General features: G+C 48.1%; 25 non-coding genes and 3 pseudogenes across 25 annotated transcripts; 23 read left to right on the plus strand and 5 right to left on the minus strand.

Annotated features, from left to right (window-relative positions):
• Window positions 1-649: 649 nt before the first annotated feature.
• LOC135017591 (U5 spliceosomal RNA) lies at window positions 650-765 on the minus strand. The gene has a single exon (XR_010215388.1). It is a non-coding gene; the product is annotated as a U5 spliceosomal RNA (small nuclear RNA).
• Window positions 766-1,040: 275 nt separating this feature from the next.
• LOC135017559 (U5 spliceosomal RNA) lies at window positions 1,041-1,156 on the minus strand. The gene has a single exon (XR_010215357.1). It is a non-coding gene; the product is annotated as a U5 spliceosomal RNA (small nuclear RNA).
• Window positions 1,157-1,430: 274 nt separating this feature from the next.
• Window positions 1,431-1,546, minus strand: LOC135017577 (U5 spliceosomal RNA). The gene has a single exon (XR_010215375.1). It is a non-coding gene; the product is annotated as a U5 spliceosomal RNA (small nuclear RNA).
• Window positions 1,547-1,832: 286 nt separating this feature from the next.
• Window positions 1,833-1,948, minus strand: LOC135017565 (U5 spliceosomal RNA). The gene has a single exon (XR_010215363.1). It is a non-coding gene; the product is annotated as a U5 spliceosomal RNA (small nuclear RNA).
• Window positions 1,949-2,218: 270 nt separating this feature from the next.
• LOC135017561 (U5 spliceosomal RNA) lies at window positions 2,219-2,334 on the minus strand. The gene has a single exon (XR_010215359.1). It is a non-coding gene; the product is annotated as a U5 spliceosomal RNA (small nuclear RNA).
• Window positions 2,335-2,478: 144 nt separating this feature from the next.
• LOC135017475 (U1 spliceosomal RNA) lies at window positions 2,479-2,641 on the plus strand. The gene has a single exon (XR_010215295.1). It is a non-coding gene; the product is annotated as a U1 spliceosomal RNA (small nuclear RNA).
• A 2,919-nt stretch (window positions 2,642-5,560) lies between these two features.
• On the plus strand, window positions 5,561-5,723 carry LOC135017516 (U1 spliceosomal RNA). Its single transcript, XR_010215328.1, has one exon. It is a non-coding gene; the product is annotated as a U1 spliceosomal RNA (small nuclear RNA).
• Window positions 5,724-6,394: 671 nt separating this feature from the next.
• LOC135017553 (U1 spliceosomal RNA) lies at window positions 6,395-6,558 on the plus strand. The gene has a single exon (XR_010215353.1). It is a non-coding gene; the product is annotated as a U1 spliceosomal RNA (small nuclear RNA).
• A 152-nt stretch (window positions 6,559-6,710) lies between these two features.
• On the plus strand, window positions 6,711-6,873 carry LOC135017509 (U1 spliceosomal RNA). Its single transcript, XR_010215322.1, has one exon. It is a non-coding gene; the product is annotated as a U1 spliceosomal RNA (small nuclear RNA).
• A 671-nt stretch (window positions 6,874-7,544) lies between these two features.
• LOC135017357 (U1 spliceosomal RNA) lies at window positions 7,545-7,708 on the plus strand. The gene has a single exon (XR_010215185.1). It is a non-coding gene; the product is annotated as a U1 spliceosomal RNA (small nuclear RNA).
• Window positions 7,709-7,860: 152 nt separating this feature from the next.
• On the plus strand, window positions 7,861-8,023 carry LOC135017512 (U1 spliceosomal RNA). The gene has a single exon (XR_010215324.1). It is a non-coding gene; the product is annotated as a U1 spliceosomal RNA (small nuclear RNA).
• A 670-nt stretch (window positions 8,024-8,693) lies between these two features.
• On the plus strand, window positions 8,694-8,857 carry LOC135017358 (U1 spliceosomal RNA). The gene has a single exon (XR_010215186.1). It is a non-coding gene; the product is annotated as a U1 spliceosomal RNA (small nuclear RNA).
• Window positions 8,858-9,009: 152 nt separating this feature from the next.
• Window positions 9,010-9,172, plus strand: LOC135017480 (U1 spliceosomal RNA). The gene has a single exon (XR_010215300.1). It is a non-coding gene; the product is annotated as a U1 spliceosomal RNA (small nuclear RNA).
• A 614-nt stretch (window positions 9,173-9,786) lies between these two features.
• LOC135017564 (U1 spliceosomal RNA) lies at window positions 9,787-9,950 on the plus strand. Its single transcript, XR_010215362.1, has one exon. It is a non-coding gene; the product is annotated as a U1 spliceosomal RNA (small nuclear RNA).
• A 152-nt stretch (window positions 9,951-10,102) lies between these two features.
• LOC135017510 (U1 spliceosomal RNA) lies at window positions 10,103-10,265 on the plus strand. Its single transcript, XR_010215323.1, has one exon. It is a non-coding gene; the product is annotated as a U1 spliceosomal RNA (small nuclear RNA).
• Window positions 10,266-10,936: 671 nt separating this feature from the next.
• LOC135017360 (U1 spliceosomal RNA) lies at window positions 10,937-11,100 on the plus strand. The gene has a single exon (XR_010215188.1). It is a non-coding gene; the product is annotated as a U1 spliceosomal RNA (small nuclear RNA).
• Window positions 11,101-11,252: 152 nt separating this feature from the next.
• Window positions 11,253-11,415, plus strand: LOC135017477 (U1 spliceosomal RNA). The gene has a single exon (XR_010215297.1). It is a non-coding gene; the product is annotated as a U1 spliceosomal RNA (small nuclear RNA).
• Window positions 11,416-12,085: 670 nt separating this feature from the next.
• LOC135017361 (U1 spliceosomal RNA) lies at window positions 12,086-12,249 on the plus strand. The gene has a single exon (XR_010215189.1). It is a non-coding gene; the product is annotated as a U1 spliceosomal RNA (small nuclear RNA).
• A 152-nt stretch (window positions 12,250-12,401) lies between these two features.
• Window positions 12,402-12,564, plus strand: LOC135017481 (U1 spliceosomal RNA). Its single transcript, XR_010215301.1, has one exon. It is a non-coding gene; the product is annotated as a U1 spliceosomal RNA (small nuclear RNA).
• Window positions 12,565-13,178: 614 nt separating this feature from the next.
• Window positions 13,179-13,342, plus strand: LOC135017518 (U1 spliceosomal RNA). The gene has a single exon (XR_010215329.1). It is a non-coding gene; the product is annotated as a U1 spliceosomal RNA (small nuclear RNA).
• A 152-nt stretch (window positions 13,343-13,494) lies between these two features.
• LOC135017496 (U1 spliceosomal RNA) lies at window positions 13,495-13,636 on the plus strand (annotated as a pseudogene).
• Window positions 13,637-14,327: 691 nt separating this feature from the next.
• LOC135017314 (U1 spliceosomal RNA) lies at window positions 14,328-14,491 on the plus strand. Its single transcript, XR_010215143.1, has one exon. It is a non-coding gene; the product is annotated as a U1 spliceosomal RNA (small nuclear RNA).
• A 2,719-nt stretch (window positions 14,492-17,210) lies between these two features.
• LOC135017405 (U1 spliceosomal RNA) lies at window positions 17,211-17,374 on the plus strand. The gene has a single exon (XR_010215230.1). It is a non-coding gene; the product is annotated as a U1 spliceosomal RNA (small nuclear RNA).
• Window positions 17,375-17,526: 152 nt separating this feature from the next.
• On the plus strand, window positions 17,527-17,668 carry LOC135017439 (U1 spliceosomal RNA; annotated as a pseudogene).
• Window positions 17,669-18,363: 695 nt separating this feature from the next.
• Window positions 18,364-18,527, plus strand: LOC135017608 (U1 spliceosomal RNA). Its single transcript, XR_010215405.1, has one exon. It is a non-coding gene; the product is annotated as a U1 spliceosomal RNA (small nuclear RNA).
• Window positions 18,528-18,679: 152 nt separating this feature from the next.
• LOC135017400 (U1 spliceosomal RNA) lies at window positions 18,680-18,842 on the plus strand. Its single transcript, XR_010215225.1, has one exon. It is a non-coding gene; the product is annotated as a U1 spliceosomal RNA (small nuclear RNA).
• Window positions 18,843-19,516: 674 nt separating this feature from the next.
• On the plus strand, window positions 19,517-19,680 carry LOC135017368 (U1 spliceosomal RNA). The gene has a single exon (XR_010215196.1). It is a non-coding gene; the product is annotated as a U1 spliceosomal RNA (small nuclear RNA).
• Window positions 19,681-19,832: 152 nt separating this feature from the next.
• Window positions 19,833-19,984, plus strand: LOC135017543 (U1 spliceosomal RNA; annotated as a pseudogene).
• Window positions 19,985-20,469: the final 485 nt, after the last annotated feature.

The following is a 20,469-nucleotide window of genomic DNA, read 5'->3' on the forward strand; positions in this document are numbered from 1 at the left end:
ATGACCCAACTTGAGGTTATCATCAGCCAAGGTATCAAACTTGTAAAACTCAGCAAAAGTGTTTACTAAATAGCTGCTCTGCAAAGTTGCAATGCCGAGACTCCCCGACCAGCTGCCCAGGATGAACCCACCTTTCTAGTAGAATGGGTCTTCACCTAATTCAGTAACGGCAATCCTGCCGTGGAATGAGCATGCTGAATCTTACCACAGATCCAGCGCATAATGGTCTGCATGGAAGCAGGACACCCAATCCTGTTGGGAGCATACAGGACAAACAGAGCCTCTGTTTTCCTAATCTGAACCGTTCTGGTGACATAAATTTTCAAAGTTCTGACCACAGCCAGAGACTTTGACTCAACGAAGGTGTCAGTGGCCAAAGACACCATGTGGAAAGATGAACCACCTTTGGCAGAAATTGTTGACGTGTCCTCAATTCTGCTCTATCTTCATGAAAGATCAAATAAAGGCTCTTGTGATACTGCATGGTTTGTACTGTTTTCCATGTGCTCCCAGATCTTTCAAGCAAGTAGCATGGTCAAGAAAGTTCTGTTTGAAAAGAAACAAACATTTACTGTCATTGTTATGCAAATAAACTTACATTAAAGCTAACAAGAAAGCACACTCGTTCTGTCTTTAAACTGATAAAAGAAACCCCAATAATATGGGGCATGCAAAAATTGAGATAAAACTCAGTTTTGCTCCTCTCCACGGAAATCTTTAATAAAAGGCGAAATATTTGTTAGTTCTGAAGAGAAACCAGAGCATGACCAAGATTCCACCTGTCGCCTGAGTGCCATGCCAGCAGTTCTCATTCAGCTCAAAGTGAGCACCCAATTTGAATGAAAGAAAGCAGATTTCTCACCAGGCTTCCCCTTGCTATAAACATGGTTTGTACTCTTTTCCATGTGCTCCCAGATCTTTCAAACAATTAGTGTGGTCAAGAAAGTTCTGTTTGAAAAGAAACAAACATTTACTGTCATTTCTATGCAAATGAGCTTACATTAAAGCACACTCGTTCTATCTTTAAACCGATAAAATAAAACCCCAATAAGATGGGGCATGCAAAAATTGAGATAAAACTCAGTTTTGCTCCTCTCCACGGAAATCTTTAGTAAAAGGCGAAAGATTTGTTCGTTCTGAAGAGAAACCAGAGCATGACCAAGATTCTACCTGTCGCCTGAGTGCCATGCCAGCAGTCCTCATTCAGCTCAAAGTGAGCACCCAATTTGAAAGAAAGAAAGCAGATTTCTCACCAGGCTTCCCCTTGCTATAAACATGGTTTGTACTCTTTTCCATGTGCTCCCAGATCTTTCAAGCAATTAGTATAGTCAAGAAAGTTTTGTTTGAAAAGAAACAAACATTTACTGTCATTTCTATGCAAATGAGCTTACATTAAAGCACACTCGTTCTATCTTTAAACTGATAAAAGAAACCCCAATAAGACGGGGCATGCAAAAATTGAGATAAAACTCAGTTTTGCTCCTCTCCACGGAAATCTTTAATAAAAGGCGAAAGATTTGTTCGTTCTGAAGAGAAACCAGAGCATGACTAAGATTCCACCTGTCGCCTGAGTGCCATGCCAGCAGTCCTCATTCAGCTCAAAATGAGCACCCAATTTGAAAGAAAGAAAGCAGATTTCTCACCAGACTTCCCCTTGCTATAAGCATGGTTTGTACTCTTTTCCATGTGCTCCCAGATCTTTCAAGCAATTAGTATGGTCAAGAAAGTTCTGCTTGAAAAGAAACAGACATTTATTGTCATTGTTATGCAAATAAACTTACATTAAAGCTAACAAGAAAGCACACTCGTTCTGTCTTTAATCTGATAAAAGAAACCCCAATAATATGGGGCATGCAAAAATTGAGATAAAGCTCAGTTTTGCTCCTCTCCACAGAAATCTTTAGTAAAAGGCGAAAGATTTGTTCGTTCTGAAGAGAAACCAGAGCATGACCAAGATTCCACCTGTCGCCTGAGTGCCGTGCCAGCAGTCCTCATTCAGATCAAAGTGAGCGCCCAATTTGAAAGAAAGCAGATTTCTCACCTGTCTTCTCCTTGCTATAAGCATGGTTTGTACTGTATTCCATGTGCTCCCAGATCTTTCAATCAAGTAGCATGGTCAAGAAAGTTCTGTTTGAAAAGAAACAAACATTTACTGTCATTTCTATGCAAATGAGCTTACATTAAAGCACACTCATTCTATCTTTAAACCGATAAAAGAAACCCCAAAAAGATGGGGCATGCAAAAATTGAGATAAAACTCGGTTTTGCTCCTCTCCACGGAAATCTTTAGTAAAAGGCGAAAGATTTGTTCGTTCTGAAGAGAAACCAGAGCATGACCAAGATTTTTATCTGAAAATATGTGTTCTCCCTGCAGTTGTTGTCCCCAGATGAGAGTTCCTTTGTGCTGACTCAGTTGAATCTCCTTTACTTGACAGGGGGATGCTCGAGCAGCGACCCTCCCCAGCTCTAGCCCAACTCCTACTTACCTGCCAGGTGAGATACTATGATCATGAAGGTGCTTCTCCCAGGGCAAGGCTCACCCATTGCACTCTGGGTGTGCTGCTTCTGCGATTTCCCCAAATGTGGGAAACTTGACTGCATAATTTGTGTTTCCCCTGGTCGGCTCTCGTATAATTCAGATCTCTTTGTCTCAGGTCTCTCTCCAGCCTAGTTTGCTGTCTGTTTCCACTTCTCTTTTCTTGAGCCGCTCCCTTCTATGCCCTTGCGCACTATCCTGACTTCTCCCGTCTGCTTACTTCGTGCCTTCCAACGCACAATGCAAACTACAGGTAGTGCTGCAGGGCCCACACCCTTTTACTTGCCTTACAGAGCGTCTCTGGAGCAGTTACAGTGCCCAGCTGCTGCAAGAAATCAGCTTGAATGCTTCAGGGGCTGGGGCATAGCCAACATGAGCCCCACACCGAAGGAGGGTGGAGGTGTGTAATGCGAACTAGGGGTCATCCAAGCGCCGCAAAAGGCCGCCATGCCCTGCACGCCCCTTGTCTCTTTTCATATGCAGACGAGGGTTGAAGCCAACTTTGACCCACTGTTTGGATGACATCACCATATGCAAATCCATCTGCTGCAGGCCTTCCCCCAGGAATGCTTGCACTAGTTGTTGCATTTGGTTTGTTGTTTGGGGGTGCTTCAGTATTAGGCAGCCTTCTGCCCTCCCATGTTCATCTGAAAATATGTGTTCTCCCTGCAGTTGTTGTCCCCAGATGAGAGTTCCCTTGTGCTGCCTCAGTTGAATCTCCTTTACTTGACAGAGATGTGCCTGAGCAGCGGCCCTCCCCAGCCCTATCCCAAATCATACTTATTTTGCATAGGCGATACCATGGTCATGAAGATTGTTCTCCCAGTGTGAGGTTCATTCATTGCATTCTGGGTATGCTGACCCCTGTGAGTTTTTCCTATGAATAAGCAAATGCGAAACGATCGTTAGGGATCGGACACGTTCACTATGTGTTCTTTTATTGTAGTTTAGCCACTGTACAACTATTGTTTGCCTAGCTTGTTTAAATATTGCCTCTAGAATTAGTGCTGCTACAGCGGGTCCCCCCGTGTGCTGATTGCACGGGAGACGGCCGCTGTATAGTGTACTTAGCCACACGGCTAAAATTAGTGCTGCTGCAGCGGGTCCCCCTGTGTGCTGATTGCACGGGAGACGGCCGCTGTATACTGTACTTAGCCACACGGCTAAAATTAGTGCTGCTGCAGCGGGTCCCCCTGTGTGCTGATTGCACGGGAGACGGCCGCTGTATACAGTACTTAGCCACATGGCTAAAATTAGTGCTGCTGCAGCGGGTCCCCCTGTGTGCTGATTGCACGGGAGACGGCCGCTGTATAGTGTACCTAGCCACACGGCTAAAATTAGTGCTGCTGCAGCGGGTCCCCCTATGTGCTGATTGCACGGGAGACGACCGCTACATAGTATACCTGGCCACGTGGCTAGAATCAGTGCTGCTGCTGCGGGTTCCCCTGTGTGCTGATTACACGGGAGACGGCCGCTACACAGTATACTTAGCCACACGGGTGGTCTCATACGGGAGAGCCGCGGCTAGCGGCTTCCTGCAGACATACCGTGTGGGAAGGAATTGAGGGCATTGCTACACTGGGACTTTCTATTAAGGTCTCAGTGTGCTGACCCTAATACTTAATACAAAAACAGCCAAATATTAAGGGGACACTATATTGTCACTTGCTCCCGCTGATATACACTGCGGGAAGGAACTGACGTCTTCACTGCACTGGAAAAAAGTTTATAAAATCCCACTGTGCCGGCCCGACAACACTTTATGTAGTAGTGGCAGACTATAGAGGGGACACATATTAATCCCAGCTATAGTGTGGATGAATTAACAGGCACTATCTATTATTAGAAACATATGCACTGCATACAATATTGAATAACTAACTGCCCTATTATAAAAGTGGTAAATGGGATATAAGGAAATGTCATAATATATAGGGGTGATTGCCTTATGAGCACTTTGGCTGTGATATTAAAGACACAATTGCTTGAACATTAAGGACAAGTATTTGGTAAAAATTGTTCAACAAACTACACATGTGCATAACAGATGTTGAGTAAAATCATAAAAAAACAGTGACTGTATGGTAAATGCATAATAAACATATGTGCAAGTGATGTCGATATAGGACCCACTCCCATATAGTAAAGACTATTATCAAAGATACACATGTGTAGAGAATAATTTCCAGCCCCATCTGTCTGAGAATTTTCTGTCAGACAGCTATAAGGGCATTTCAAGGAGAAAATAACACACAAAGTATCATATAATCATTTAGGACAGAGGCACAGGGATATTATCCCGCTAGCAGCAAAGCAATCAATACACTATTCAGAGGAGGCAACTAGATATTGTGGCCCACCATTTAATTATCGCAAAATATAGTCAGTGATGCGCACACTGTCAATACGAAGTCAAAATTACATAAGTGGTGGTATTATTAAGTCACATGTAGGAGTTGTTTACTCCTGGATACAAATGTATCATTGCAAGACATCTGGCAACTATAGTTGTTACTAACACTCAAACACTGTTTAAAACATTGGAGACAGTGAAGAAATACATCATTACAGTGGCGAAGCTTTTTAATTCACTTTATTAAATTTATTCACATAAATTCATTCACGTTAATCACAATTCACATGCACTATATTTCGCTAATGTCTTAAGTAATAATAATAAAAGTTATATTTTAAAATTAGTGGTCATCTATCGTAACAGATATTTGACTTTAAGTAAGTATATTTGTCCGCGTGTGCCCAATACAGGGACTTTTCTTCTTGTGAATCTCTAGACCCCTGTGATTTCCCCAAATGTGGGAAACTCGACTGCATTATTTGTGGTAGTGGGGGACTGTGTTTGTGCTTTCCTCTGGTCAGCTCGGGTAAAAATCAGATTTCTTTATCTCAGATCTTCCTCTAGCCTTGTTCTTCTTTCGAGAGTTCCCTTGTGCTGCCTCAGTTGGATCTCTTTCACTTGACAGGGGGGTACCCGAGCAGCGACCCTCCCCAGCTCTAGCCCAACTCCTACTTACCTGCCAGGTGAGATACTATGATCATGTAGGTGCTTCTCCCAGGGCAAGGCTCACCCATTGCACTCTGGTTGTGCTGCCCCTGCGATTTCCCCAAATGTGGGAAACTTGACTGCATAATTTGTGTTTCCCTTGGTCGGCTCTCGTATAATTCAGATCTCTTTGTCGCAGGTCTCTCTCCAGCCTAGTTTGCTGTCTGTTTCCACTTCTCTTTTCTTGAGCCGCTCCCTTCTATGCCCTTGCGCACTATCCTGACTTCTCCCGTCTGCTTACTTCGTGCCTTCCAACGCACAATGCAAACTACAGGTAGTGCTGCAGGGCCCACACCCTTTTACTTGCCGTACAGAGCAGCTCTGGAGCAGTTACAGTGCCCAGCTGCTGCAAGAAATCAGCTTGAATGCTTCAGGGGCTGGGGCATAGCCAACATGAGCCCCACACCGAAGGAGGGTGGAGGTGTGTAATGCGAACTAGGGGTCAGCCAAGCGCCGCAAAAGGCCGCCATGCCCTGCACGCCCCTTTTCTCTTTTCATATGCAGACGAGGGTTGAAGCCAACTTTGACCCACTGCTTGGATGGCATCACCATATGCAAATCCATCTGCTGCAGGCCTTCCCCCAGGAATGTTTGCACTAGTTGTTGCATTTGGTTTGTTGTTTGGGGGTGCTTCAGTATTAGGCAGCCTTCTGCCCTCCCATGTTCATCTGAAAATATGTGTTCTCCCTGCAGTTGTTGTCCCCAGATGAGAGTTCCCTTGTGCTGCCTCAGTTGAATCTCCTTTACTTGACAGAGATGCGCCTGAGCAGCGGCCCTCCCCAGCCCTATCCCAAATCATACTTATTTTGCATAGGAGAGACCATGGTCTTGAAGATTGTTCTCCCAGGGTGAGGTTCATTCATTGCATTCTGGGTATGCTGACCCCTGTGATTTCCCCAAATGTGGGAAACTCAACTGCATTATTTGTGGTAGTGGGGGACTGTGTTTGTGCTTTCCTCTGGTCAGCTCTGGTAAAAGTCAGATTTATTTGTTTCAGATCTTCCTCTAGCCTTGTTCTTCTTTCGAGAGTTCCCTTGTGCTGCCTCAGTTGGATCTCCTTCACTTGACAGGGGTGTGCCCGAGCAGCGACCCTCCCCAGCTCTAGCCCAACTTCTACTTACCTGCCAGGTGAGATACTATAATCATGAAGGTGCTTCTCCCAGGGCAAGGCTCACCCATTGCACTCTGGATGTGCTGCCCCTGCGATTTCCCCAAATGTGGGAAACTTGACTGCATAATTTGTGTTTCCCCTGGTCGGCTCTCGTATAATTCAGATCTCTTTGTCTCAGGTCTCTCTCCAGCCTAGTTTGCTGTCTGTTTCCACTTCTCTTTTCTTAAGCCGCTCCATTCTATGGCCTTGCGCACTATCCTTACTTCTCCCGTCTGCTTACTTTGTGCCTTCCAATACACAATGCAAACTACAGGTAGTGCTGCAGGGCCCACACCCTTTTACTTGCCGTACAGAGCAGCTCTGGAGCTGTTACAGTGCCCAGCTACTGCAAGAAATCAGCTTGAATGCTTCAGGGGCTGGGGCATAGCCAACATGAGCCCCACACCGAAGGAGAATGGAGGTGTTTAATGCGAACTAGGGGTCATCCAAGCGCCGCAAAAGGCCGCCATGCCCTGCACGCCCCTTTTCTCTTTTCATATGCAGACGAGGGTTGAAGCCAACTTTGACCCACTGCTTGGATGACATCACCATATGCAAATCCATCTGCTGCAGGCCTTCCCCCAGGAATGCTTGCACTAGTTGTTGCATTTGGTTTGTTGTTTGGGGGTGCTTCAGTATTAGGCAGCCTTCTGCCCTCCCATGTTCATCTGAAAATATGTGTTCTCCCTGCAGTTGTTGTCCCCAGATGAGAGTTCCCTTATGCTGCCTCAGTTGAATCTCCTTTACTTGACAGAGATGTGCCTGAGCAGCGGCCCTCCCCAGCCCTATCCCAAATCATACTTATTTTGCATAGGAGATACCATGGTCATGAAGATTATTCTCCCAGTGTGAGGTTCATTCATTGCATTCTGGGTATGCTGACCCCTGTGATTTCCCCAAATGTGGGAAACTCGACAGCATTATTTGTGGTAGTGGGGGACTGTGTTTGTGTTTTCCTCTGGTCAGCTCTGGTAAAAGTCAGATTTCTTTGTCTCAGATCTTCCTCTAGCCTTGTTCTTCTTTCGAGAATTCCCTTGTGCTGCCTCAGTTGGATCTCCTTCACTTGACAGGGGGGTACCCGAGCAGCGACCCTCCCCAGCTCTAGCCCAACTCCTACTTACCTGCCAGGTGAGATACTATGATCACGTAGGTGCTTCTCCCAGGGCAAGGCTCACCCATTGCACTCTGGTTGTGCTGCTCCTGCGATTTCCCCAAATGTGGGAAACTTGACTGCATAATTTGTGTTTCCCCTGGTCGGCTCTCGTATAATTCAGATCTCTTTGTCTCAGGTCTCTCTCCAGCCTAGTTTGCTGTCTGTTTCCACTTCTCTTTTCTTAAGCCGCTCCATTCTATGGCCTTGCGCACTATCCTTACTTCTCCCGTCTGCTTACTTTGTGCCTTCCAATGCACAATGCAAACTACAGGTAGTGCTGCAGGGCCCACACCCTTTTACTTGCCGTACAGAGCAGCTCTGGAGCTGTTACAGTGCCCAGCTACTGCAAGAAATCAGCTTGAATGCTTCAGGGGCTGGGGCATAGCCAACATGAGCCCCACACCGAAGGAGGGTGGAGGTGTTTAATGCGAACTAGGGGTCATCCAAGCGCCGCAAAAGGCCGCCATGCCCTGCACGCCCCTTTTCTCTTTTCATATGCAGACGAGGGTTGAAGCCAACTTTGACCCACTGCTTGGATGACATCACCATATGCAAATCCATCTGCTGCAGGCCTTCCCCCAGGAATGCTTGCACTAGTTGTTGCATTTGGTTTGTTGTTTGGGGGTGCTTCAGTATTAGGCAGCCTTCTGCCCTCCCATGTTCATCTGAAAATATGTGTTCTCCCTGCAGTTGTTGTCCCCAGTGAGAGTTCCCTTATGCTGCCTCAGTTGAATCTCCTTTAATTGACAGAGATGTGCCTGAGCAGCGGCCCTCCCCAGCCCTATCCCAAATCATACTTATTTTGCATAGGAGATACCATGGTCATGAAGATTATTCTCCCAGTGTGAGGTTCATTCATTGCATTCTGGGTATGCTGACCCCTGTGATTTCCCCAAATGTGGGAAACTCGACAGCATTATTTGTGGTAGTGGGGGACTGTGTTTGTGTTTTCCTCTGGTCAGCTCTGGTAAAAGTCAGATTTCTTTGTCTCAGATCTTCCTCTAGCCTTGTTCTTCTTTCGAGAATTCCCTTGTGCTGCCTCAGTTGGATCTCCTTCACTTGACAGGGGGGTACCCGAGCAGCGACCCTCCCCAGTTCTAGCCCAACTCCTACTTACCTGCCAGGTGAGATACTATGATCACGTAGGTGCTTCTCCCAGGGCAAGGCTCACCCATTGCACTCTGGGTGTGCTGCTCCTGCGATTTCCCCAAATGTGGGAAACTTGACTGCATAATTTGTGTTTCCCCTGGTCGGCTCTCGTATACTTCAGATCTCTTTGTCTCAGGTCTCTCTCCAGCCTAGTTTGCTGTCTGTTTCCACTTCTCTTTTCTTAAGTGCCTTCCAATGCACAATGCAAACTACAGGTAGTGCTGCAGGGCCCACACCCTTTTACTTGCCGTACATAGCAGCTCTGGAGCTGTTACAGTGCCAAGCTGCTGCAAGAAATCAGCTTGAATGCTTCAGGGGCTGGGGCATAGCCAACATGAGCCCCACACCGAAGGAGGGTGGGGGTGTTTAATGCGAACTAAGGGTCATCCAACGCCGCAAAAGGCCGCCATGCCCTGCATACCCCTTTTCTCTTTTCATATGCAGATGAGGGTTGAAGCCAACTTTGACCCACTGCTTGGATGGCATCACCATATGCAAATCCATCTGCTGCAGGCCTTCCCCCAGGAATGTTTGCACTAGTTGTTGCATTTGGTTTGTTGTTTGGGGGTGCTTCAGTATTAGGCAGCCTTCTGCCCTCCCATGTTCATCTGAAAATATGTGTTCTCCCTGCAGTTGTTGTCCCCAGATGAGAGTTCCCTTGTGCTGCCTCAGTTGAATCTCCTTTACTTGACAGAGATGCGCCTGAGCAGCGGCCCTCCCCAGCCCTATCCCAAATCATACTTATTTTGCATAGGAGAGACCATGGTCTTGAAGATTGTTCTCCCAGGGTGAGGTTCATTCATTGCATTCTGGGTATGCTGACCCCTGTGATTTCCCCAAATGTGGGAAACTCAACTGCATTATTTGTGGTAGTGGGGGACTGTGTTTGTGCTTTCCTCTGGTCAGCTCTGGTAAAAGTCAGATTTATTTGTTTCAGATCTTCCTCTAGCCTTGTTCTTCTTTCGAGAGTTCCCTTGTGCTGCCTCAGTTGGATCTCCTTCACTTGACAGGGGTGTGCCCGAGCAGCGACCCTCCCCAGCTCTAGCCCAACTTCTACTTACCTGCCAGGTGAGATACTATAATCATGAAGGTGCTTCTCCCAGGGCAAGGCTCACCCATTGCACTCTGGATGTGCTGCCCCTGCGATTTCCCCAAATGTGGGAAACTTGACTGCATAATTTGTGTTTCCCCTGGTCGGCTCTCGTATAATTCAGATCTCTTTGTCTCAGGTCTCTCTCCAGCCTAGTTTGCTGTCTGTTTCCACTTCTCTTTTCTTAAGCCGTTCCATTCTATGGCCTTGCGCACTATCCTTACTTCTCCCGTCTGCTTACTTTGTGCCTTCCAATACACAATGCAAACTACAGGTAGTGCTGCAGGGCCCACACCCTTTTACTTGCCGTACAGAGCAGCTCTGGAGCTGTTACAGTGCCCAGCTACTGCAAGAAATCAGCTTGAATGCTTCAGGGGCTGGGGCATAGCCAACATGAGCCCCACACCGAAGGAGAATGGAGGTGTTTAATGCGAACTAGGGGTCATCCAAGCGCCGCAAAAGGCCGCCATGCCCTGCACGCCCCTTTTCTCTTTTCATATGCAGACGAGGGTTGAAGCCAACTTTGACCCACTGCTTGGATGACATCACCATATGCAAATCCATCTGCTGCAGGCCTTCCCCCAGGAATGCTTGCACTAGTTGTTGCATTTGGTTTGTTGTTTGGGGGTGCTTCAGTATTAGGCAGCCTTCTGCCCTCCCATGTTCATCTGAAAATATGTGTTCTCCCTGCAGTTGTTGTCCCCAGATGAGAGTTCCCTTATGCTGCCTCAGTTGAATCTCCTTTACTTGACAGAGATGTGCCTGAGCAGCGGCCCTCCCCAGCCCTATCCCAAATCATACTTATTTTGCATAGGAGATACCATGGTCATGAAGATTATTCTCCCAGTGTGAGGTTCATTCATTGCATTCTGGGTATGCTGACCCCTGTGATTTCCCCAAATGTGGGAAACTCGACAGCATTATTTGTGGTAGTGGGGGACTGTGTTTGTGTTTTCCTCTGGTCAGCTCTGGTAAAAGTCAGATTTCTTTGTCTCAGATCTTCCTCTAGCCTTGTTCTTCTTTCGAGAATTCCCTTGTGCTGCCTCAGTTGGATCTCCTTCACTTGACAGGGGGGTACCCGAGCAGCGACCCTCCCCAGCTCTAGCCCAACTCCTACTTACCTGCCAGGTGAGATACTATGATCACGTAGGTGCTTCTCCCAGGGCAAGGCTCACCCATTGCACTCTGGGTGTGCTGCTCCTGCGATTTCCCCAAATGTGGGAAACTTGACTGCATAATTTGTGTTTCCCCTGGTCGGCTCTCGTATAATTCAGATCTCTTTGTCTCAGGTCTCTCTCCAGCCTAGTTTGCTGTCTGTTTCCACTTCTCTTTTCTTAAGCCGCTCCATTCTATGGCCTTGCGCACTATCCTTACTTCTCCCGTCTGCTTACTTTGTGCCTTCCAATGCACAATGCAAACTACAGGTAGTGCTGCAGGGCCCACACCCTTTTACTTGCCGTACAGAGCAGCTCTGGAGCTGTTACAGTGCCCAGCTACTGCAAGAAATCAGCTTGAATGCTTCAGGGGCTGGGGCATAGCCAACATGAGCCCCACACCGAAGGAGGGTGGAGGTGTTTAATGCGAACTAGGGGTCATCCAAGCGCCGCAAAAGGCCGCCATGCCCTGCACGCCCCTTTTCTCTTTTCATATGCAGACGAGGGTTGAAGCCAACTTTGACCCACTGCTTGGATGACATCACCATATGCAAATCCATCTGCTGCAGGCCTTCCCCCAGGAATGCTTGCACTAGTTGTTGCATTTGGTTTGTTGTTTGGGGGTGCTTCAGTATTAGGCAGCCTTCTGCCCTCCCATGTTCATCTGAAAATATGTGTTCTCCCTGCAGTTGTTGTCCCCAGTGAGAGTTCCCTTATGCTGCCTCAGTTGAATCTCCTTTAATTGACAGAGATGTGCCTGAGCAGCGGCCCTCCCCAGCCCTATCCCAAATCATACTTATTTTGCATAGGAGATACCATGGTCATGAAGATTATTCTCCCAGTGTGAGGTTCATTCATTGCATTCTGGGTATGCTGACCCCTGTGATTTCCCCAAATGTGGGAAACTCGACAGCATTATTTGTGGTAGTGGGGGACTGTGTTTGTGTTTTCCTCTGGTCAGCTCTGGTAAAAGTCAGATTTCTTTGTCTCAGATCTTCCTCTAGCCTTGTTCTTCTTTCGAGAATTCCCTTGTGCTGCCTCAGTTGGATCTCCTTCACTTGACAGGGGGGTACCCGAGCAGCGACCCTCCCCAGTTCTAGCCCAACTCCTACTTACCTGCCAGGTGAGATACTATGATCACGTAGGTGCTTCTCCCAGGGCAAGGCTCACCCATTGCACTCTGGGTGTGCTGCTCCTGCGATTTCCCCAAATGTGGGAAACTTGACTGCATAATTTGTGTTTCCCCTGGTCGGCTCTCGTATACTTCAGATCTCTTTGTCTCAGGTCTCTCTCCAGCCTAGTTTGCTGTCTGTTTCTACTTCTCTTTTCTTAAGTGCCTTCCAATGCACAATGCAAACTACAGGTAGTGCTGCAGGGCCCACACCCTTTTACTTGCCGTACAGAGCAGCTCTGGAGCTGTTACAGTGCCCAGCTGCTGCAAGAAATCAGCTTGAATGCTTCAGGGGCTGGGGCATAGCCAACATGAGCCCCACACCGAAGGAGGGTGGGGGTGTTTAATGCGAACTAAGGGTCATCCAACGCCGCAAAAGGCCGCCATGCCCTGCATACCCCTTTTCTCTTTTCATATGCAGATGAGGGTTCCAGCCAACTTTGGCCCACTGCTTGGATGACATCACCGTATGCAAATCCGTCTTCTGCAGAACTTCCCCCAGGAATGCTTGTACTAGTTGTTGCATTTGGTTTGTTGTTTGGGGGTGCTTCAGTATTAGGCAGCCTTCTGCCCTCCCATGTTCATCTGAAAATATGTGTTCTCCCTGCAGTTGTTGTCCTCAGATGGGAGTTCCCTTGTGCTGCCTCAGTTGAATCTCCTTTACTTGACAGAGATGTGCCTGAGCAGCGGCCCTCCCCAGCCCTATCCCAAATCATACTTATTTTGCATAGGAGATACCATGGTCATGAAGATTGTTCTCCGAGGGTGAGGTTCATTCATTGCATTTTGGGTATGCTGACCCCTGTGATTTCCCCAAATGTGGGAAACTCGACTGCATTATTTGTGGTAGTGGGGGACTGTGTTTGTGCTTTCCTCTGGTCAGCTCTGGTAAAAGTCAGATTTCTTTGTCTCAGATTTTCCTCTAGCCTTGTTCTTCTTTCGAGAGTTCCCTTGTGCTGCCTCAGTTGGATCTCCTTCACTTGACAGGGGGGTACCCGAGCAGCAACCCTCCCCAGCTCTAGCCCAACTCCTACTTACCTGCCAGGTGAGATACTATGATCATGAAGGTGCTTCTCCCAGGGCAAGGCTCACCCATTGCACTCTGGGTGTGCTGCTCCTGCGATTTCCCCAAATGTGGGACACTTGACTGCATAATTTGTGTTTCCCCTGGTCGGCTCTTATATAATTTAGATCTCTTTGTCTCAGGTCCCTCTCCAGCCTAGTTTGCTGCCTGTTTCCACTTCTCTTTTCTTGAGCCGCTCCCTTCTATGCCCTTGTGCACTATCCTGACTTCCCCGTCTGCTTACTTTGTGCCTTCCAACGCACAATGCAAAATACAGGTAGTGCTGCAGGGCCCACACCCTTTTACTTGCTTTACAGAGCAGCTCTGGAGCTGTTACAGTGCCCAGCTGCTGCAAGAAATCAGCTTGAATGCTTCAGGGGCTTGGGCATAGCCAACATGAGCCCCACACCGAAGGAGGGTGGAGGTGTTTAATGCGAACTAGGGGTCATCCAAGCGCCGCAAAAGGCCGCCATGCCCTGCACACCCCTTTTTTATTTTCATATGCAGACGAGGGTTGAAGCCAACTTTGACCCACTGCTTGGATGACATCACCATATGCAAATCCATCTGCTGCAGGCCTTCCCCCAGGAATGCTTGCACTAGTAGTTGCATTTGGTTTGTTTTTTGGGGGTGCTTCAGTATTAGGCAGCCTTCTGCCCTCCCATGTTCATCTGAAAATATGTGTTCTCCCTGCAGTTGTTGTCCCCAGATGAGAGTTCCCTTGTGCTGCCTCAGTTGAATCTCCTTTACTTGACAGAGATGTGCCTGAGCAGCGGCCCTCCCCAGCCCTATCCCAAATCATACTTATTTTGCATAGGAGATACCATGGTCATGAAGATTGTTCTCCCAGGGTGAGGTTCATTCATTGCATTCTGGGTATGCTGACCCCTGTGATTTCCCCAAATGTGGGAAACTCGACTGCATTATTTGTGGTAGTGGGGGACTGTGTTTGTGCTTTCCTCTGGTCAGCTCTGGTAAAAGTCAGATTTCTTTGTCTCAGATCTTCCTCTAGCCTTGTTCTTCTTTCGAGAGTTCCCTTGTGCTGCCTCAGTTGGATCTCCTTCACTTGACAGGGGGTGCACGAGCAGCAATCCTCCACAGCTCTAGCCCAACTCCTACTTACCTGCCAGGTGAGATACTATGATCTTCACTGTTAGGGCAATCAGGATGTGGAATTCCCTGCCAGGGAAGGTGGTAATGGCGGACTCTGTAATTGGATTTAAAAAAGGAATGGATACATTTCTGAATGAAAAAGCTATCCAAGGTTATAATACTTAAAATATCAACATGGTTAATCCGGGGGTAACATGAGTTATAGTAGCTAACTAGTCATAAAACATTATTCAGCAAGTATGTAGAATCATCACAACTTAAAACAGGTTGAACACGATGGGCAATTTGCCTCTATTCAACCTCAAAAACTATGTTACTATATGTTACTATATTACTATGTTACTGTAGTATACAGAACACCACAATGTAATGAGCAGTGATAGTGAGCACTGATGAGGATACTAAAACTGACACTGAGCAGCAAGATGCAGCACTGGACTATTAGTAATGTACTGTAGTATGCTGAGCACCACAATGCAGCACAAGACAATGAGCAGTGATACTGAGCACTGATGAGGATACTACTGAGAACTGACACTGAGCAGGAGAGACACACTACTAGTATTACTGAGCAGCAATAAGTAACCACTGATACTGAGCACTGATATGGAGATTTCCACTGAGAGAACATAGCCACGTCCTCTCCGCTCTCTCTTCAATGCACGAGTAAAAATGGCGGCAACGCGCAGCTCTTTATATGGAATCCGAATCTCGCGAGAATCCGACAGCGGGATGATGACATTTTCCCTTGTTCAGGTTTTCCGAGTCAGGCGGGAACAACCGAGCCTGCCTCGGACCAGTGTAAACCACGTGGAGTTTGTCGGGAATTCGGTTCTCTGAGAACCGAACCCGCTCCTCTATATATACTATATTACTATGTTACTGTAGTATACAGAACACCACAATGCAATGAGCAGTGATAGTGAGCACTGATGAGGATACTAGAACTGACACTGAGCAGCAAGATGCAGCACTGGACTATTAGTAATGTACTGTAGTATGCTGAGCACCACAATGCAGCACAAGACAATGAGCAGTGATACTGAGCACTGATGAGGATACTACTGAGAACTGACACTGAGCAGGAGAGACACACTACTAGTATTACTGAGCAGCAATAAGTAACCACTGATACTGAGCACTGATATGGAGATTTCCACTGAGAGAACATAGCCACGTCCTCTCCGCTCTCTCTTCAATGCACGAGTAAAAATGGCAGCAACGCGCAGCTCTTTATATGGAATCCGAATCTCGCGAGAATCCGACAGCGGGATGATGACATTTTCCCTTGTTCAGGTTTTCCGAGTCAGGCGGGAACAACCGAGCCTGCCTCGGACCAGTGTTAACCACGTGGAGTTCGTGGGGAATTCGGTTCTCGGAGAACCGAACCCGCTCCTCTCTACCTTATACCCATCAATTTTTTTATTTTCAGTCTAAGCCCCTGCAGTTTTCTGTAAGCATCTGCTTCGCTATGATGATCAACAAGTCACAAGGGCAAACACTCAGGGCTTGAGGCGTAGATCTTAGGACCAGCTGCTACAAGCATGGCAGAGGTGTCACTATCACTGGTGAGACCCAGAGAGGTGGCGAGGGAGATTGTAATGCAGTGCGCGCAGATAAACAGCGCAATGGTAAAAAGGAGGCATGGTTTCATAGGTAGGGGCGTGGCCTGGTGGCCTGAATCTACATTTTGTTGCTCCGGGAGTCCCGGGGGTTGGGGGCTGCACCCGGGGACTAGTGTGTGAGCGGTGCTGGCTCCTGCACAGTGACAGGGCATGGCCACCCAGCATGACGCCTCCCTTCTTGACCATGCTGTAATTGCAGTCGCACTGCAGTTCAGCGTGATCATAAAAAATGGTGTAGGCTCCTGCTGGTGCAGACTGTAGAGAAAAGCTGCTGTGACCACGCCCCCTGTGTCTCCTCCGTTGCAGACCCCATTTTGAAGCCTTGCCCCCGGACTAAGAGAAAAGAATGCCCTTGCGCACTATCCTGACTTCTCCTCCCGTCTGCTTAATTTGTGCCTTCCAACGCACAATGCGAACAACAGGTGGTGCTGCAGGGCCCACACTCTTTTACTTGCCTTACAGAACAGCTCTGGAGCTGTTACAGTGCCCAGCTGCTGCAAGAAATCAGCTTGAATGCTTCAGGGGATGGGGCATGGCCAACATGAGCCCCACACCAAAGGAGGGTGGGGGTGTTTAATGCGAACTAGGGGTCATCCAAGCACTGCAAAAGGCCGCCATGCCCTGCATGCCCCTTTACTCTTTTCATATGCAGATGAGGGTTCCAGTCAACTTTGACCCACTGCTTGGATAACATCACCATATGCAAATCCGTCTGCTGCAGACCTTCCCCCAAGAGTGCTTGTACTAGTTGTTGCATATGGTTTGATATTTGATGGTGCTTCAGTATTAGGCAGCCTTCCGCCCTCCCATGTTCATCTGAAAAGATGTGGTCTCCCTGCAGTTGTTGTCCCCAGATGAGAGTTCCCTTGTGCTGCCTCAGTTGAATCTCCTTTACTTGACAGAGATGTGCCTGAGCAGCGGCCCTCACCAGCCCTATCCCAAATCATACTTATTTTGCATAGGAGATACCATGGTCATGAAGATTGTTCTCCCAGGGTGAGGTTCATTCATTGCATTCTGGGTATGCTGACCCCTGTGATTTTCCCAAATGTGGGAAACTCGACTGCATTATTTGTGGTAGTGGGGGACTGTGTTTGTGCTTTCCTCTGGTCAGCTCTGGTAAAAGTCAGATTTCTTTGTCTCAGATCTTCCTCTAGCCTTGTTCTTCTTTCGAGAGTTCCCTGGTGCTGCCTCAGTTGGATCTCCTTCACTTCACAGGGGGGAACCCGAGCAGCGACCCTCCCCAGCTCTAGCCCAACTCCTACTTACCTGCCAGGTGAGATACTATGATCATGAAGGTGCTTCTCCCAGGGCAAGGCTCACCCATTGCACTCTGGGTGTGCTGCCCCTGCGATTTCCCCAAATGTGGGAAACTTGACTGCATAATTTGTGTTTCCCCTGGTCGGCTCTCATATAATTCAGATCTCTTTGTCTCAGGTCTCTCTCCAGCCTAGTTTGCTGTCTGTTTCCACTTCTCTTTTCTTCAGCCGCTCCCTTCTATACCCTTGTGCACTATCCTGACTTCTCCCCCAGTCTGCTTACTTTGTGCCTTCCAATGCACAATGCAAACTACAGGAAGTGCTGCAGGGCCCACACCCTTTTACTTGCCTTACAGAGCAGCTCTGGAGCTGTTACAGTGCCCAGCTGCTGCAAGAAATCAGCTTGAATGCTTCAGGGGATGGGGCATGGCCAACATGAGCCCCACACCAAAGGAGGGTGGAGGTGTTTAATGCGAACTAGGGGTCATCCAAGCACCGCAAAAGGCCGCCATGCCCTGCACGCCCATTTTCTCTTTTCATATGCAGATGAGGGTTGAAGCCAACTTTGACCCACTGCTTGGATGACATCACCGTATGCAAATCCGTCTTCTGCAGAACTTCCCCCAGGAATGCTTGCACTAGTTGTTGCATTTGGTTTGTTGTTTGGGGGTGCTTCAGTATTAGGCAGCCTTCTGCCCTCCCATGTTCATCTGAAAATATGTGTTCTCCCTGCAGTTGTTGTCCCCAGATGAGAGTTCCCTTGTGCTGCCTCAGTTGAATCTCCATTACTTGACAGAGATGTGCATGAGCAGCGGCCCTCCCCAGCCCTATTCCAAATCATACTTATTTTGCATAGGAGATACCATGGTCATGAAGATTGTTCTCCCAGGGTGAGGTTCATTCATTGCATTTTGGGTATGCTGACCCCTGTGATTTCCCCAAATGTGGGAAACTTGACTGCATTATTTGTGGTAGTGGGGGACTGTGTTTGTGCTTTCCTCTGGTCAGCTCTGGTAAAAGTCAGATTTCTTTGTCTCAGATCTTCCTCTAGCCTTGTTCTTCTTTCGAGAGTTCCCTTGTGCTGCCTCAGTTGGATCTCCTTCACTTTACAGGGGGGTACCCGAGCAGCGACCCTCCCCAGCTCTAGCCCAACTCCTACTTACCTGCCAGGTGAGATACTATGATCATGAAGGTGCTTCTCCCAGGGCAAGGCTCACCCATTGCACTCTGGGTGTGCTGCCCCTGCGATTTCCCCAAATGTGGGAAACTTGACTGCATAATTTGTGTTTCCCCTGGTCGGCTCTCGTATAATTCAGATCTCTTTGTCTCAGGTCTCTCTCCAGCCTAGTTTGCTGTCTGTTTCCACTTCTCTTTTCTTCAGCCGCTCCCTTCTATACCCTTGTGCACTATCCTGACTTCTCCTCCCGTCTGCTTACTTTGTGCCTTCCAATGCACAATGCGAACTACAGGTAGTGCTGCAGGGCCCACACCCTTTTACTTGCCTTACAGAGCAGCTCTGGAGCTGTTACAGTGCCCAGCTGCTGCAAGAAATCAGCTTGAATGCTTCAGGGGCTGGGGCATAGCCAACATGAGCCCCACACCAAAGGAGGGTGGAGGTGTTTAATGCAAACTAGGGGTCAGCCAAGCGCCGCAAAAGGCCACCATGCCCTGCACGCCCCTTTTCTCTTTTCATATGCAGACGAGGATTGAAGCCAACTTTGACCCACTGCTTGGATGACATCACCATATGCAAATCCATCTGCGGCAGGCCTTCCCCCAGGAATGCTTGCACTAGTTGTTGCATTTGGTTTGTTGTTTGGGGGTGCTTCAGTATTAGGCAGCCTTCTGCCCTCCCATGTTCATCTGAAAATATGTGTTCTCCCTGCAGTTGTTGTCCCCAGATGAGAGTTCCCTTGTGCTGCCTCAGTTGAATCTCCTTTACTTGACAGAGATGTGCATGAGCAGCGGCCCTCCCCAGCCCTATTCCAAATCATACTTATTTTGCATAGGAGATACCATGGTCATGAAGATTTTTCTCCCAGGGTGAGGTTCATTCATTGCATTTTGGGTATGCTGACCCCTGTGATTTCCCCAAATGTCGGAAACTTGACTGCATTATTTGTGGTAGTGGGAGACTGTGTTTGTGCTTTCCTCTGGTCAGCTCTGGTAAAAGTCAGATTTCTTTGTCTCAGATTTTCCTTTAGCCTTGTTCTTCTTTCGAGAGTTCCCTTGTGCTGCCTCAGTTGGATCTCCTTCACTTTACAGGGGGGTACCCGAGCAGCGACCCTCCCCAGCTCTAGCCCAACTCCTACTTACCTGCCAGGTGAGATACTATGATCATGAAGGTGCTTCTCCCAGGGCAAGGCTCACCCATTGTACTCTGGGTGTGATGCTCCTGCGATTTCCCCAAATGTGGGAATCTTGACTGCATAATTTGTGTTTCCCCTGGTCGGCTCACGTATAATTCAGATCTCTTTGTCTCAGGTCTCTCTCCAGCCTAGTTTGCTGTCTGTTTCCACTTCTCTTTTCTTCAGCCGCTCCCTTCTATACCCTTGTGCACTATCCTGACTTCTCCTCCCATCTGCTTACTTTGTGCCTTCCAATGCACAATGCAAACTACAGGTAGTGCTGCAGGGCCCACACCCTTTTACTTGCCTTACAGAGCAGCTCTGGAGCTGTTACAGTGCCCAGCTGCTGCAAGAAATCAGCTTGAATGCTTCAGGGGCTGGGGCATAGCCAACATGAGCCCCACACCGAAGGAGGGTGGAGGTGTTTAATGCGAACTAGGGGTCATCCAAGCACCGCAAAAGGCCGCCATGCCCTGCACGCCCCTTTTCTCTTTTCATATGCAGATGAGGGTTGAAGCCAACTTTGACCCACTGCTTGGATGACATCACCGTATGCAAATCCATCTTCTGCAGAACTTCCCCCAGGAATGCTTGCAC

The sequence above is a fragment of the Pseudophryne corroboree genome, unplaced genomic scaffold (genome assembly GCF_028390025.1).
Source record: "Pseudophryne corroboree isolate aPseCor3 unplaced genomic scaffold, aPseCor3.hap2 scaffold_316, whole genome shotgun sequence".
In the NCBI taxonomy this organism is placed as follows: Eukaryota; Metazoa; Chordata; class Amphibia; order Anura; family Myobatrachidae; genus Pseudophryne; species Pseudophryne corroboree.